The sequence below is a fragment of the Myotis davidii genome, unplaced genomic scaffold (genome assembly GCF_000327345.1).
Source record: "Myotis davidii unplaced genomic scaffold, ASM32734v1 scaffold97, whole genome shotgun sequence".
NCBI classification, from domain to species: Eukaryota; Metazoa; Chordata; class Mammalia; order Chiroptera; family Vespertilionidae; genus Myotis; species Myotis davidii.
The window spans coordinates 4,754,315-4,760,384 of NW_006289392.1; the positions used below are offsets into that span (position 1 = coordinate 4,754,315).

Genomic DNA, 6,070 nt, shown 5'->3' on the forward strand with positions numbered 1-6,070 from the left:
GCAGCGCGCAAAGGGCTGCGTCCTGGCGCCGCGAGTCTGGTTGTCGCTGCCATTCAGCGAGAGCCCGGTGGGGCGCCCACCCCAGCCGCAGATTTGCAGCCCAGAACCCCCTTTTCCAGACCCCGCCAAGTCAGCCCGCTGCGCAGGGTCCCAATTCAAGACGGAAAACTGCACCTGGAGATCTAAACCCCAGTTCCGCACAGCTCAACCGATCGAGCGCCTCCGCTTCCTCCCCTGTGAACTGGCCCCCCTGTAAGCACCGGCCCCTTGGAGGCTTGGCCCAGCCCTCAGTGCTCAAGAAGCAGGGATGGGGGGAGGGGCTGGGGGGAGGGGGCGGGCAGGCATGAAGAAAGGGAGGAGGCCAGCTTGGCAGAAACTCAGCCAGGCCTGGCCACTGGTTGGCACCCAGGAGGCCAGGAGGCTGCCCAGCCTGAGGTGAGATGGGGGGTCCACAGGAGGAGGGCTGGCTGGTGAGAGGCTGGACCGTCGAGCCTGGGCAGGGCCTGGGGACGTCATTACAAACCTAGGGAGGCGGCACTGCTAGGAAGAGTCCCAGCCCTGGGCCTCGGCTTTCTCATTTGTGCAAGGAAGGAGTGGACTAGATAATCCTGAGGCCCTTCCAGCGCAAATCCCAGGTGATTTAGTTGTTCAGTATGTGGTCCGGTCTTAAAACCTGAACACAGGAAGTATATACACACTGAGGAGAGCTGTGCAGTGCGGGGAGCCACAGACAGGTCCTGGAGTAGTGAGGCTCAGCGGTCCGGGAGACCCCTAGATCCACGTGACTTTCCACAGAGACATCTCCAACTCTGTTCTTCTTTCTCAAGACTGCGGTGGCTCCTAGGGGTTTTCTGTGGTTCCAAATTGATTTTAGGATTCTTTGTTCTAGGTCCGTGAAGAAAATGCCATCGGTGTTTTTTTTAATATATTTTTTATTGATTTCAGAGAGGAAGGGAGAGGAAGAGACAGATAGAAACGTCAATGATGAGAGAGAATCATAGACCGGCTGCCTCCTGCACGCCCCCCATTGGGGATCGAGCCCGCAACCTGGGCATGTGCCCTTGACTGGAATCAAACCTGGGACCCTTCAGTCCGCAGGCTGACGCTCTATCCAATGAGCCACACCAGCTAGGGCACATGGTGTTTTGATAGGGATTGCGTTGGGTTGTGTGGACATAAAATCCAACGTAACATGACATTCTTTCTTTACACCCAATACCCTTTTCTACTTCATCTCCTGAGACATTCCGTGCACTGCCTTCCCCATCCATCTATCATGCTATCACCCCAGTCCTTGCCAACACTGTCCCCTAGCTCAAGAGGGCCAGTCACAATTATTCCAGCTCACTGCTTGCTTTTCTGCCCCCAAACTGTTACCCAGATAATTTTCTCTCCTTCAAACATTCTCTCTTTCACTTCTTTGCTTACCAGGATCCTACCTACTGGGTAAAACTAAATGTAAGTACCACCTACTGAAAGGGAAGCTGTCTTGTCCCTGCTGCCATGAGCAGTGTTATGTCTCCACATCTGTCCTCGGACATCTCAGAGTCTGACTTTTATGATGTCTAATTGCATGTGTGCTGCCCCAATAGAACGGGACTTCCATATTACTCACCCATAGACCCCAGTGTCTTGCTTGGCAACCCACTTATACTAGTTGAATTTAAGGGGATCATAGCTCACAAGACCCTACATGATCTTGCCCCACCACCTTTTCAGATTCATGTTGAATACTCTCTTGCTCACTCTCTCTCTCTCCAGCCAGCAATCCCTCCGTTTAACCACAGGGCCTGCAGACCTGGCTCCCTGCGCACTGGCACCTCGGGCTAGACAAGGCCTGTGAGTGCATGTGCATTGTTCTCTCTCACCAAGATGAATGGGTAAAGCAGCTATTGAGGGCACAGGCAGGAGAAAACTGGGTGGTGAGTCTCCCAGAGCTCCTAGGCCAGCAAAGAAGGGCAGGTGACCCTGACACTGTCATTGTAGTTCAGGGAAGGATGTCTCCATGGAGCTGGAGGCACTGGGGAGGGTGGCAGACATGGTTGGTTCCCTAGATCCACTCTCCTTTTTCCCTTCCTATCAGAACTGCAATGCGTTCAATTTAAACTACCGATTTCCCAGACTCCTTTGCAATGAGGGGTGTCCATATGACCCAACTCTGGCCAAGGAGATGGGAACAGAATTGTCCTGAGTGAGAATTCTAAGAAAGACACAGTAGTATGTACCTTTTGCCCTTGACTTTTTTTCTTCCTGCTCCCCCCCCTCCCCCTCCTCCTCCTCCTCCTTCTCCTCTTATTTCTCGGAAGGATGGATGTGATGCCTGGAGGGGAAGCAGCCATCTTGCAACCAGGAAGAAAGAAGTCTCCTACTAAGGAGGTCGGATGGGCGGCCATCAACATCTGAATGACTTCATTGTGGAGTTCTGGCTTCATGAGAAAATTCAGCTCCTATTACATACATGTGCAGTAGTTCATTATCTGTTCCATGCAGTTAGCATGGCCCTACCTGATATGAGTGAGGGCCCAGCTGGGAGGACAGTGTTTCTTCCTGAGAAAGCCCCTCCCCCGGAAGACCTCCCTGCCAGGCACAGCCCCACGGGCACAGGCTGGCACAGCCAGCATGTCGAGGACACACCCTCCACCAGCTCTCCTCTTGGAGTCGGTCCTGCATGGCCCCTTCCCTTCGCTACCTTGATGCCAAGGCCTTAACTGGGGGGAAGGGAAGAAAGCAGAGGCCGCCATAGTGGGAAAGTCGGAAATAAAATCTCGCCCTGCCTTCCCCCCAGGAAAAAAAACAAGCCGTGACAAAGCCTGGATGAGGTTTGTTTTGAAGTGAAAAATCCATGCCAGTTCCATTAGTTTGGAAAACCAGTTGCTGCCTGAATAACTGAAACCTGTCCTATAAGCGTGAACTGTCACCTCAAGGTGCTGGCCTCTAATTGTGAGCGCACGTTGGCCAGAGCTGCTGGTTCTCCAGACTGGAGCACGTGACGCCTCCTCCCCCAGCCCTTCCACTCTGACAATATGCCACCACTGCCGCTCCCAGTGATGCCCCTGGGAGAAAGCCCAGCGATGCTGCCCCTCGGAGATAATGGCGTTGGAAATGCAATGCTAATGGCTCCCCAGACAAGACCAGAATAGCCTCGTGCTCTGCCTTCCTGGCGCACAGAGGCCACAGCCTGTGAGCACCGCAGGCGCCTCACGCCCCGCCCTCCCCAAGTGCCCGGAGCCAGCTTCATGGCGAGAGCCACCTGTTCATCATCATAGAGTTTTGTCCAACCTGCTGGATGGGCTCAGAACAGAGGCGCAGCGCAGTGTTTGAGCCGGGAGAACCTGTGGCCCAGCAGGCACCTCCATTCAGACTATAAACTCGCTTTGCAAGTTGATCATCACCCACGAACTGGGCCATGTTTGCCATGCAGTTAAGATGGATTTGAATCCACTTATTTTCTTTTGCACCCCAGCTCCCACCCCCACCCAAAGCCTGAGCTGGTGTTTAAGAAAACAATAAAAATGACGTGGGCTGGTGGACTGTTGACCTTCTTTATATGGAAGTCACGTGAAGGTTGCAGACCAACTGCCAGGGGCAAGAGGAACGTCCCTGCACTTCTCCCAGGAGGCCTGGCATCCCGGGGCTGCGCCTGAACTGCCTTGGGAAGGGGGCTCAATTCTGATGACAGTGGGCATTGAAGAGGGATGCTGGGCAGGTCTGCAGATCACTGTGGCCATACAGGCACTGCCTCTCTCATCTGTTTTGTTTTAAATGTGTTTTTGTTTATTTCAGAGAGGAAGGGAGAGGGAGAGAGAGAGAGAGAAACATTAATGATGAGACAGACTCATTGATGGGCTGCCTCCTGCACTCCATGGCAGCCAGGCCTCTCTCGTCTGTTTGTAGTGGACTCTTGGGTCCTTTGGTTTCTCCCCTCCCCCTCCCTCCTGTAGTTGTTATCTCTGATGCTGCTGCTCATGCAGTTGCCTCTATGCTGCGGGCATATTTAATGTCCAGCATCTAAAGCATTATCTCTATTTGTTTTCATTTTTCAGGACTTGTATCCAAGCTGAGGTATCCAGCCCTGGGCACACCCACTCCCTGGCACATTGTTAGAACCCACAACTGTCCTCCTATGTTGAACTCACAACTTCCTGCTTTAGCCCTGGGAGGAGGGCTGCACCGTTTAGCCTGGGAATCAACCGAATTGCCTACTCTCAGATGGTGAGTAACTTAGAAATGGGAAGGGTGTCTTGTTTATGTTTTTGTTGTTTGTTAATCTTCACTCAAGGATATTTTTCCATTGATTTTTTAGGGAGAGTGGAAGAGAGAGAGGGAAAGATGGAGAGAAATAGCGATGTGAGAGAAACACATTGATTGGTTGCCTCCTACACGCACCCTGACCAGAACCTGGGCTGGGAGGAGCCTCCAACCAGGATATGTGCCCTTGGCCAGAATCGAACCCGGGACTCTGGTCCTCAGCCAATACACTGAGCCAAACCGGCTAGGGCTTGTTTATGTTTTATCCCTCTTCTTCCCTCTCCTCTACTTGCCAAAAGAATTGGTATATGGTGGATGTTTGCTGAATGCAAAAGACAAGATGGGTATTGACAGAGAAATCCAGCGCAAATGAATTAGCCCCCAGAACAGCGCTTTGAGGCTGTTTGGTGTGGGAAGAGGGAGAGGGGGGAGGGAGTGGTGGGGAGCGGCTCCCTGAGACATGGTCACAGATCGTGAGCACAGCACACTCGTCTACAGTTGGCTGTAAAATTATGGTGAATTGTGTTTACAAAGACGGCCTCAGTGGTGTCTCCTTCCCATGGGCTCCCAGCGAAGCTCTGCCACCCTCCCGCTGAGAGTGGGGTCTGCCTCCTGTCCCTCGTCCGGGCTGGCTCTGACTTATTCTGAGTCATAGAAAGAGGCAGAACCATCACTGAGTAAGTTTGGAGACTGGGCCTTAAGAGATCTGCAGTGCTAGCCGGTTTGGCTCAGTGGATAGAGTGTGGGCCTGCGGACCGAAGGGCCCCAGGTTTGATTCCCATCAAGGGCATGTACCTCATTTGCAGGCTCAGTGCCTGGCCCTGGTTGGGACACATTCGGAAGGTAAACAATCGATGTGTCTCACTCACAATAGATGTTTCTCTTTCTGTCTCTCTCCCTCCCTTCCATTCTCTCTGGAAATCAATGGAAAAATATCCTTGGGTGAGGACTATCTTTTTTTATTTTTTATTTTTTTTTAGGAGATCTGCAATTCGTGCCTTAGATGTTGTAATGCCACTTCTGGGCAGCCAGCTGTTCAGCAAGGCAGAGCGCCTGCTGGAGAGAGACCGGGTGGAGGCGACCCTGACGCCTTGGATGTCCCGTCCCAGCTGGAGCTGAAGGCAGCCCCTGGAGCGAGCCGACCACAGACCTCTCAGCCGCCTGCCCGGCTCCTACTCCTCGGACCAGGAGAGCATTGGGAGGTGGTGCTTTAAACACCAACCGGGGAGCGTTTTGTTTGCAGCAACAGATGGCTAACGGGAGGCGATGGGGCCACCCATGAGCCAGATGCTCCAGAGGGGGGGCCTGCGCATCAGCATTTTAACAGGCCCCGCTACCCCTGAGAGGGGCCTGATTGGCTCAGTCCGGGGACCCGTTCTCTGCGGGCGGACCAGAGCGAGGCCTCCGAGAATGGGTCCGGCCGCTTTCCCTTCCCACTCACATCTCAGGGTGTCTGTCTCCTACTGAGGCGTGAGAAACACATGCTGCCTGAACTCATGGAAACATTTTAAAATATTAACTAAGCTGCGGCCCTGTGAGTGCTGATTCTTCATGTCCTGAAGAAGGCAAACAGGTGAGAAGCATCCAAGGCAAGAGGTGGGACTGATCAGGGACATCTTCCGGGGGGAGCTGGCCTGGAGCAGGAGGCTGGGCCTGGGGGAGGCCCCGGGCTGCAAGGAGATGGGCTGGCGGGAGGGCTGGTCTGGCTGGCGGTTCAGAAAGTCCTGCTGGGGAGGAACAGGGATTTGAAGTTTCCATTCAGGCTCCATTTTTCTTCTCTGGTTCTCCCACCAGCAGAGGGAGAGAGGACTGGCTGGTGCCC

General features: G+C 53.6%; 2 long non-coding RNA genes across 2 annotated transcripts; both read left to right on the forward strand.

Moving 5' to 3' along the window:
• Nucleotides 1-8: 8 nt before the first annotated feature.
• Nucleotides 9-3,787, forward strand: LOC107182765. Its single transcript, XR_001513495.1, has 3 exons — nucleotides 9-252; nucleotides 1,432-1,458; nucleotides 1,762-3,787. It is a non-coding gene; the product is annotated as an uncharacterized LOC107182765 (long non-coding RNA).
• A 286-nt stretch (nucleotides 3,788-4,073) lies between these two features.
• Nucleotides 4,074-5,775, forward strand: LOC107182773. The gene is made up of 2 exons (XR_001513505.1): nucleotides 4,074-4,212; nucleotides 5,229-5,775. It is a non-coding gene; the product is annotated as an uncharacterized LOC107182773 (long non-coding RNA).
• The last annotated feature ends 295 nt before the right edge of the window (nucleotides 5,776-6,070 follow it).